We start from the raw sequence: 11,274 nt of genomic DNA, 5'->3' as shown, positions 1-11,274 counted from the left end.
CGCCCGCCTGCCCGCCTGCCTGCTCTCTCACCCGCCCGCCCGCCTGCTCTCTCACCCGCCCGCCCGCCTGCTCTCTCACCCGCCCGCCTGCTCTCTCACCCGCCCGCCCGCCTGCTCTCTCACCCGCCCGCCTGCTCTCTCACCCGCCCGCCTGCTCTCTCACCCGCCCGCCCGCCTGCTCTCTCACCCGCCCGCCTGCTCTCTCACCCGCCCGCCCGCCTGCTCTCTCACCCGCCCGCCTGCTCTCTCACCCGCCCGCCTGCTCTCTCACCCGCCCGCCCGCCTGCTCTCTCACCCGCCCGCCCGCCTGCTCTCTCACCCGCCCGCCCGCCTGCTCTCTCACCCGCCCGCCTGCTCTCTCACCCGCCCGCCCGCCTGCTCTCTCACCCGCCCGCCTGCTCTCTCACCCGCCCGCCTGCCTGCTCTCTCACCCGCCCGCCTGCCTGCCATGGCACTGGGCTCTTTTCAGGGCCCCGGGAAAGAGGGACCAGTGAAAAGCTCTGACATGGGGAGAAAGGCCTTTGTCTGCCAGTCCCTCTGCATCTCAGGCCTGCCTCTCCAGTCGGTGCCTCCGAGCGAGCGCGCTCTCACCCCGCAAGAATGTTTGTGTTTGTTTGTGCTCCTACGATCGCTCAAGCTCAGCTCTATTGTTAGTCGTTTGTGAGTCACAGACAGAACTCTCCACTCAAATAGGCTTTGTCATGGGAGAGGAAGAGACTGTCTTCTGAAACAGAGGACCCACAAGACTCTTCATTGCTACATCTGGAAGGGTTTGTTGGTGCAGTACAGACGTGTGCTGAGCATGTAGCTCATATTTTGTATTATTATTCAGTCATTGTGTAAAATACAAAGTGGAGAGTAAACGCATATGTATATGGCTTTAGCATAACCATACTGAAAGTAATACCCTGTAATTGTCGTGTCAGCCTATATTTTTCTCAGCAAGGGCAGAAATGGTTAACATTTACTCGGAGTAAGCATTTTGGTGATATTAAGTGCTCATGTCAAATCCTGCTGTTGGTTTTACCTTCTGCCATTTCTGGGTTTTGAGCGTAAGAAGTGTCTGGATTCACGTTGGTCCACTGTATGACACGATTTGTTTTGGTTCGGCAGTCAGCCTGTAATTTTAAAGATTTATTCCCCATGCTGACCCTATAATTAACAAGGTTTCTAATACTTAAGTTCATACATATATAAAACTTTAATTGCCCTACATATCAGCACAACAGCAGTTATTGGTATGTGAGCTTCTAACTGAAAACATGAGATGGTTTCCATAGTGACAGTCATCACTCACTTCACAAGCCAACTCCCTTTCTTCATTTGGGTTTTTGTCTGAGCGCCAAATCAGAGCTGGGGTGACCACTTAGAGAAAGTCTTGGGGGTTTTTATCGTTTTTGAAGAGTGCTCTGAAGAAAACAAAGCTGATTGATACACCAGTCAGTGGTTCACAATGTTAATTGTGCCTTCATAATTTTCTGTAAGTGTACTTCAAGGAAATGTGGGCCCTGTTTTCATAAATGAGGGACAAAGTGTTGCTTATAATTTAGCAAATGTGGTAAACACTAGCGGAATAATCTGCGCACAATGGCTTGGAACGTCGACAGAGTGGCTGAAAACCGCTCATTAGCTTTGTCTGTGTTACTGTACGGTAGAGACAAGTGGTTTCTCCTTGCCTTCCTCCATGTCACCTCTGTGTCACAACAGCCCAACTTCCATCCTCTCTGACCGGCCCGTGTGGACGAGCCTTGTCCATGGTGTGGCACTCTGTCGGCAGCCATCTGGTGCCCCGGGCCACACCCCTTCCCTGGGCCAGGCACGGAGGGTTTTTCGGTCATGTCTCGCCGACGGGCTCAGTGAGGTCGCGTGGATGGTTGGACTAATGGTCAGACGCCGCGCCCTTCCAGCGACCACTGTCTGACAGCTCATTCAGAAACCTGGACTCATCGGAAAACGTGAAGGAAAACCAGGAGCACAGGGAGGATGTGTACTCGTCTCTGTGTGTTTTTCTGTGTGTGTGTGTGTGTGTGTGTGATCTGTTCTAGTGATGTTCTAACCTGGCAGCTGGGAAGCTGACAGAAAGTAGTGTGTGTGTGTGTGTGTGTGTGTGTGTCATGGGAGTGTGCATTTACTCTCACAGGCCCAGTTTTACAGGCAGCGGTGATGAGAGGTGTAGATGTGGGATGCAGGCCAGCAAAGCAGCACAAGTTAAAAATGGCTTTTACAGCTGCCTGGAGACCTAATGCCACTTCCCAATGAGACCTAATGCGTTTATCTATTTGTGGATTACTTTTTCATTACAACTCACTGTCATAAAATACAGAAATGTAGAGGCCAGCATTTACTTTGGAAGGATGAGATGTAGCGGAATTATAATTACAAGAAATTATAATTAGAAATGAGCTTAAATATTTTCTCTTTACTGTCAGCACATTTATACTGTGCAAATGATGGTTTCTTTTTTTCTATGGATGACGCCACTTATAGGCAAGGCTGCCCATCTGTAGACTTGAATCAAGGTCTTGACATTAAAGTCATACTTTCAAAATAAATTCTACCATTAAGTGTCAAAACATTTTCAGTTTCTGGTGGCATCAGCCTTTTGTTAAACTTTGACCAGATTTAAAAGTAGAAGCCATTAAACTTAATGTTTATTATGTTTAGTGCATTAGGTGAATATGGTTTCATATGGTTAATATAAAATATGTCTAAAATCGGCTTACTATGCATATTATGTTATATATTGTATAGAAAACATACAGTATCTGCACAGAGATACTGTTAATCTAATGCATTATTGTGTCACTGATGTTCTAGATTGTTGTGGCCCCTTGGCTTGTCTCTCCGGAAGCTCATTTGGTTGGGAAATGACTATGATATCCATCCGGCAGCTGCCTGATGTTGATTTACTTGAACACCTGTTGCTGGCACCATGATAAGAGATAATCTGATCATATTTGATCAAAGTGTTGAATGTGCTGAATGCCATATATTGAGCTGAGAGAGCTCTTTTGAGCCGGCATGTATTTGTACTGCCCTTGCCATGCTGCAAGATATCCATCTGAGCTGATAGCCCCTCAGATTAGAAAGGTTACCCTGAAGCTTGCCAAACCACATACCTCATTAACCTTGTCATTCAGAATGGGTGGTCTCGGGTCACTGTCCTTAAAGGTAAAAATCTTTTCTGGAACTTTTTCTAATGTCAGAATGTCCGTGAAATAATTTATTATCAGTAAAGGACATGTTAAAACATTGGTCGATGTTGCCCTTCATGTTAGATGAAGCAATGCTTGTTTTGACACCTGCAAGACTGTTAAAACGCTGCCTGTGTGTTAATGGAACCAGCTGAGGCCCAGGACTAGTGTGCCCTCTGATGTTGGGATGGACTGCCTTGCGGCTGCTTCCTCCTCTCTCTTTACCTCCCCACTGCAGGGACCCTGGGTGGGGCGCACTGAAGCTTGGCAGCGAGGACTCTGCCAGCAGGCTCCTCAGGGATTGGAGAGGCCTTAAACAAAGCCACGTGTTGCCAGAAGTCCCGGGGAAACTTAATCCCGGCACGCTTACGCCTGGGTTGGAGAGGTGAGACAAATGCCTGTGTGTGTGAGTGTGTGTATGTGTGTGTGTGTGTGTGTGTGTGTGTGTGTGTGTGTGGAAGACGGACGTGTTGTGTAGGGGAGATGGTTCTTGGGTTAAACTCCCTGATCAAAGGGTGACGTTTCTCATTGACATAAGTCCATGGACAGTCGTCAACACCTTAATCCCTATGGTGCGTCCATGACCCATGGATGGTTCTCTGTTGTGGCTGGTTTGAATGGAGAATGGAGGGTATATAGGGGTCTGCCTGGAGGAAGAAAGTAAGCTTTTGGTAGGTGGGACGGAGGGGCTAGCACGCACCAGAGCGGAGGGAAGAGGCCTGAGGAGGAGGCCCTGGATTACCACCAGTAATCCCTCTCCTGCCTCTCCAGACCACAGTAGCCTCCCGTCCATCGGTCGACATGTTCAAAGGCATGTACTCCAGCCCACGATCAGCCTGGGACACAGATGGGGACAGAAATATATGCGCACCGGGCAGCTGCTCTCCGATGCAGCCATGGATGTGGTGTGCCTGCCTGACAGAAGGAGTTAGCCGTCAAATCCATCCACTGAGTGACAGGCTTGCCCACCAGCAAACATCTGTTCCCTGCCAGAGTGTGCTAAGACTTCATCCCTCACATTCACTCCTGATGATTCCGTGTGTCGCCAATGCGCAATAGCAGAGATTTCGTAAAAGGAAACAACAATTGTCTCAGACTGTAGCATGCTGCCAAGTTTGAGTTTGGGGTGAAGCTCCACAGTTTTGCAAGCAGTCAAAGGAATTCCACAAAATAGGTCATATTTCACCCCATTCCACAAAATAGGTCATATTTCACCCCATTAATGTGGCAGTTGGTCCATGAAGTGTCTCATCTAAATATTGTTGCCCATTTTTCCTCTTAGTTGCTGAACGATTTTGGTAATGTCTTTTCTTGTTGACACCATCTCGCGTGCTGCAAGGGCAAACCAAGATGTTGAAAATGCAAATATTTTCCAAATGTCCAGGGATTTCTTCTATGGGGTATCAAGTTCTGTGGTCTCAGCTGCAGTGCATATTGGTGCCGTTTTATCAATAGCATTCAAAGCATGGCATCCAGAGTGGGGTTTCATGTCTTTTCACAAACTGAGCAAGCACAAGACACATTGTTTTTTTGCTCTAGGGAATTATTTCTCTTGTTTGCTAACTTTTCCCAAAGTAAGTAATGTTTGATTTTGAGTTTTTCTCCTATTTTTTTTTTTTCAGTGGTGCAAGGTTGAGATAAAAAACCGACATAATATGTTTTCCACTTTGCTTCTGCTGTTTTAGCAGGGGTACATTAAAGGACTTTAGCACATACTGTATGTAATCTCAAGATAAGTGCATAATGACGATAGATAATTCTTCATTTTTCCAAACCATTTTGTGTCTTGCAAAAAATACAAACCTCCACAATATGGTATTTTCTATATCTTTTTAATACTTTCACAGAGCAGAAATATTGTGTGCTCGGTTTCTCTCAACACGACCAACTCTTTGCAAAGGGCAAGCTGTTTATGGGGGCTTCTTTTGAAAAGTGGAGGGCCCTGAAGGGTCTTTTGTCAGTTCCACAGAGGTGGAGTCTGCTTTGAAAACCCCAACCTCACTCCAGCCATAAAAACAAAAAAGCGAAGAAAATATCCTCAAGGAGAAGCCGTGGCCTGGCCACCACCGGACAGTGTGGAGGGGAACGCGTGTGGGCCGTCCTCGAGCTCTCCGTGCACAAACCCACTTCCCAAAAAGTGTCTCTAACAAACACAAAGGCACACACAGACACACATACAGCTGACAGAAAGACAGACCCACCTACACACACACACACACACACACACACACTAAAACAGACAGACCACCGTTCCCACAACTACTAAAACACCTAAAGATACACACATTCACAAAATGAATGATACCTCCTCTTCCTCTCTCTTTCTCACTCTCTCTTTCTCCCTTTGTCTGCCTTTCACACATAAACACACATGCTGAAACAAGGCAGTCGCACTGTGTGTGAGAGACTGCTGATGTTGTCTACTGTATGAGGTAGGAGGCAGCACCACATCAGCCATAACCCCACTCATATTTTATGAGCGCCGCTCGCCACCCCTAGCCAACACAAACAGGTGAGCATGCCAAATGGAGAGTCGTTATTTAGTGTGCTGGAGTCTCGTCTCCACTCAAAAACATGTAACTTACAATTTGTGTATGTATAACTTTCCCTGCCATGTCTCCTTATCTTGGGTTATTTACAGTTGGAATTATTTACTGTTTGAACAGATGTTCAAAAATACTCCTTTAACTGTCTTTTTCTCTGCCTCACTTGAAATACAACAGGCAAGAGAGAAATAATGGTTCTCCTGGAAGGCCCCTTTAAGTCATATAAGGCACAAATACTTACAAATGAAGCACATTCCACACAAATGAAGCGCAATGTAGTGGTGTAAATTTAAGAGACGTTCTTAGACCGCAAGATGTTAACAGGTCTGAACCACACAGTGTTTTGGCATCAGGGGTCCACCGCAGCCTGATTGTTTGGGATGTGCCCATTGAGTCGTCAAGGGTTACGAGTCCCCAACGCCCTGTGTCTGTACAAGGGACGATACCAGATGAGAGGCAGGTATTCCTCCAGGACTGGAGCGCCGGGGCTGCCGATCTCTGCTCCATCTTGTGGTTTATGATGTCACTCAGGCCTCTGCCTTTGAATGGCCATGTGTTCCTCACCACTAATATCAAACAGATGACGCGGAACCTCAAAATGATGGTCTTTCAATAAGACAAGCAGTCAAAACAACGTAAAGTAAATGATGAGAAACACTAGGCTATTCCAGACCAGCGGCGGATACAACTACACGTTTGTTTCGAAAAAGGCCTACAAGCAGGTCTGAGAGGCCTTGTGCCTGCTTGGTGCAGGAAAACCCTGTGGGACACCGGAACAGATGCTGATGGGAAGTGGCAACATATAGTGGCAGCATGTATCTCTGTTGTTATTGTCCTCAGTCACAGCATGGACTGCTGAAGCTGTGTGGAGACAGGAGGGCTGAACGAGCGAGAGAGGATTACATTAAAAGCCTCGCTGATGAGCAATATCTAGATGATTCACTACGGACACATTCCTCTGGGAGGGCATCATTTTTCCACCCCCACTCCAGGCCCCCTAGGTATCCCACAAGTCCTGTTGGCACACAAGGCCTAAAGCTGTTTCCACATAGATAAAAAGTATAGGGGAATGACAGATTTATTCTAGAAATGAACAGCTCCCAAACTCCTCGGGCTTAACGCAAACAACAAATGGTGTCAGCACAGTAGTAGGACCATGCTGTTTTATCACTCCATCTGATGCTATTAGGATCCTAAATAACGGACTTGAAAGACATGTGGAAGGGCTCTCGGATGATCCATCACCAGCAAGGGCTTCTTCACAGGCTTTATAAGTGACTGAAGACTAGTGTAATGGATGCCCAGTGTCTGGAGGACAACAGTCCTTTCTTTAGAACTGGCCTCTGGCATATCTCAAGCGTCAGTTGAAAGGGCCCCCCGGGTCCTCAATTTGAATTCTCCCTCTCATTTTTTATGTAATTTATTTTTTTGCCACCCCTGGCACCCTCCTCCCCCTCACAGCTGTGGCTTATCTCTAGAGGCCACGCAGCAGATCCAAAGGTTCTTGTCTTTCCCACCGAAGTAGTAACAAATTGCTGGGAGGAGGGCGGCCCACTCCGCCAAGTCAGTGGAATCCCCTATTGCTTTTGTCACTTTGGAGAAGCTACGGAAAAGCTGAGCTGGCCAACTGGAGGCAGCCGCAGATGGAACTAGTGACAGTGACATCCTGATCCGATATGCCTAGGCTCGCAAGTGCCAGCCCAATTCTAAGATGAGTCAATCAAATTTTGGGAGGCCTCTTTTTTTCTCCCCCTGAATTCCCCGGGTAACTATTCAGCACATTTTCTCTCGATACGCCGAACATTCAGTACATCTCAACGCAGCCATTGAACCTAATCCTCTGGGCACAATAAATCCTTAAGAGAGATCTTTGTGTCTTTCACCAACTCGTGATCCCGACAGGATTACAGTACTTTTAGACTGGATATCAGCCCGAGTTCTGGCAATTGGCTTGGTTGTGTTCCATTGCATTGGCGCATCAGACAGGGGCCTGAGGAGCCTCCCCATTTTTCTGAAACCCTGAATGAGGATTCTGTCTGTGGAGGAGGGCAAACACACCAGGGTCAGTCTCCGGCCATCGCTGCCGGAGAGAGAGAGAGGGAGAGAGAGAGAGAGAGGGAGGGAGAGAGAGGGAGGGAGAGAGAGAGGGAGAGTGGGAGAGAGAGAGAGAGAGAGGGAGAGAGAGAGAGAGAGGGAGAGAGAGAGAGAGAGAGAGAGGGAGAGAGAGGGAGGGAGAGAGAGAGGGAGAGTGGGAGAGAGAGAGAGAGAGAGAGGGAGAGAGAGAGAGAGAGGGAGAGAGCCTGTGTCGTCCCGAGAGGAGGGAACAGCTTCTTGCCACTTTTCATTTCAAATGAAAGCGAGAGAAGGGGATAGAGAGCTTGAGAAAGAGACAGAGAGAAGGGGATAGAGAGCTTGAGAAAGAGACAGAGAGAAGGGGATAGAGAGCTTGAGAAAGAGACAGAGAGAGAGAGAGAGAGAAAGAAAGAAAAAGATTGCGGGAAGGAAAGAGAGAGTGAGAGTATCCGGTTCCCTTTTCTCTCACTTGTACCCCCAGCCCTTTTGAGGGACTGATGGGATTCGGAGGGGATTTGGCTCCTGCTCCATGCTGTTGGTATGCATTTGAAATGCAGCCCTCCTGTGTGAAGAGTTAACTCCAGCGTGCCAACATGGCACTCACTGAAGCACCCCCCTCCCCTCCTGTGCCTCTCCCCTTTGCCAAACTCAAGCATACCATGATTGCTATTAAATATGAACTAGTTATAGATATAGATCCCACCCTGTGGTCCGCCTCCCCCTCCGGCATAAAGGCCGCTGTTACGTTGCCAGTCCTGTTGGTAGGTCTGATCTGAAACAGCAGTCATGTCTCTCCCAGAGTGAATTAGACCAGAAGCATTAGCTTGCAGAATAGAACCCAATGAACTAATGATTCTGACACCTAAACAATAGCCGCTTTAGAGGCGCGCACACACACCGCACAGTCTGTTTTTCTATCTCATATTTTTTAATGACAAAATGTTTGTCAGAAACAAACGGATTTATTTTTCTCAATCCAGGGTATAGTATGGGAGCTTATGTAGTTCCGGGCCCCAGAGTTTCAGACAACTAACAAAACACATCTTACTTCTGCTCTGCTGGCTGCCTGTTATGCTTTTCAGCCGAGCAGAGAGCCGAGCAGAGCGCCGCCGAGTATCCAACCAGCCAACAAAGTGGCATGGCTCCCTTTTCACCATGGCGAAGGACCACTTCAAAAAGGGAGTTTGCACTGAGAAATTTTCATGATGAAAGCACACTTATGTTGAGGGAAACCGTTTTCAGTGTCCTAACAACACAATTTTATGCCATACTTCAACCAGATTTATTCAGGGGCTGACTCTTGAGACATAAACTATAACTCTGCATGTCATATTTCCCCCTAAAGTCTAGGGAAAGCATTTTTTTTACCAATAAAGTCAGTAACTTTATTATATTTTAATTTACTCTACTCTACTCTATTACAATAAACTATATTATTTGATTACTGTTATAGCCCCGGATCCAAAATCTCAGTCATATATATTGTGTTACAGCTCGTACAGATACCATTTCAAAAGTAGGCTATTTCCAATACAGGTACCTGTCTTTCAAAAATACAAATCATTTAGATTTTACATATCAAATTTGTATAATATAATAGGGACTCAAAGACATTTACCATTAAATTCATTCTCTTATTAACATCACAATTCCACAGGGCTCTGCCACCTGGACTATTGGAGAAATGCTTTCAGTAGAACTGCATCCTCCCCCCCTGTTCTTTGGGTAAAAACACAACAGATCCACACAGGCTGTCTCCTGCTTCACCTCGATCACAGCCAGCCATTGGAATCCGGAGCTTCTCAACTCCACTGCAGGTGGATGAAAACATGGCTGTGACAGTCATTCCTAATGGTCCCACAGCGGCCTCAGCTTTCCACCCAGTCAAAGCGATCACAGCAGAGCAGAGAAGCAAAGCAAGAGGAGCGCTTCCCAGTGAACCAGCTCTGAAAAGCAGTTTATGTTCAGGCGCACAGGGCTGTCCAGCAAAGTCAACCTAAATCTTGCTCCAGGCAGCACGCTGAAAAGGAGGAAGGACAGCTACAGCAAAGAGGACCATATCATAAAAAAGATGTTGGAACCAGGGAGATTGTTTTCCTTATTTTCCCTGCATGATTGAGTTTTTTTTTTTCAGTCAGATAATTTCCCTTTGTTGCGTGCGTGCCATAATCAAGGATGCTAACCACGGGTTATTATGAACATGTGCTGTGTACAAAATAATGTCAAAGTCAGCAGGCTGTTGGATTTATTTGGTTATGATATTTAATGATTTATGTTTTCTCCACATCGCCAATAGACATATTAAGGGTGGTTGGAACTTCTGAATAAGGGACGTTTTTTTCCCTTGCCCTCGCTGGCTCAAATGTGATGCACACAATGGCCAGACATTTTAACTGTGCTCCACTTCTGCAAGCAACCCCAAATCTGGGCTTTGACAGGGCTAATATGCCACGGCTTCATCTTGCTCTTTAGAAGCATGGAATCTATCCATATCCATCCATATGTAATGTGACTTGACACAATGTGAAATGTACATTTAATGAGCTGCCTTTTTAGCATTTGTCATTTGCTGGAAGGTGGCGGTATGTTTTGTCCTTGTTTGACTCACTGTTGTTATGGTTATGGAGCAGAGCGTGTGTTCAAAGTGTTTTTGTTAATTTCACCACCTGGTGAAGCAATGCCAAGTGAGCCTACTATCCTTTCCTTTTGTATTGTAATTCTGTCAGGTATATACACACATCTTTATATTAACAAGCATCAATGACTTTTAATGCCTTATCTGTTAGCTTTGACTTGGCCAGAGAGAATACACCTGGACAAACTAAATAAAGTCTCCTATAGTCTAAAATGACTGTTCATAATTGACTATCTATACAGAAAATTCACATTAACATGCTGAAACTTACACAACTCACGTATCTAACAGCAGGACTACACCGTGCTCCTAACTGAAGTGTTCCGTTCACAGAGCATAAAATAGTAGTAGAAGACTGGTCTAATTTTCTTGGGATGTGCGCAGCAGCCAGTTCCACTGACGATAGTGGAAGCTAATTGTTGCAACACACACTCTGTAAACGGACCCAGTTGCTCTCCCGGTGTAGCCCAGCTATAAGTTGTTCCTGGTAAATACAATATACCATTGTTGAAAAAAGACAAGTCCCAAAATAGGACATAGGCAGGCCTAAATTTAACTCTGTAAAAGTAAAATAAAGTGAACGATCATTCCATATATTTATCACAAATTATGTTAAATGTCAACAGAAAGGCCAGAAAAATACTTGTTTCTCTAACTGTGAATAAATGTAAGTACATCTTCACATATCAAAACTCCTTTAGTTATACATTTTGATGTGTTCTATATAACAGTTTGACATTAAATCTATGGACAAATAGATTCTTTGAGATGTTCTGTGAAGAGTTTACTGAAATGCACTGTAAATATGTTGCAAGAGAGCAGCAGT

This window comes from Alosa sapidissima, chromosome 11 (assembly GCF_018492685.1).
Source record: "Alosa sapidissima isolate fAloSap1 chromosome 11, fAloSap1.pri, whole genome shotgun sequence".
Taxonomy (NCBI): Eukaryota; Metazoa; Chordata; class Actinopteri; order Clupeiformes; family Clupeidae; genus Alosa; species Alosa sapidissima.
The sequence above is the reverse complement of the archived record's forward strand: the minus strand, read 5'-3'. Positions refer to the sequence as shown.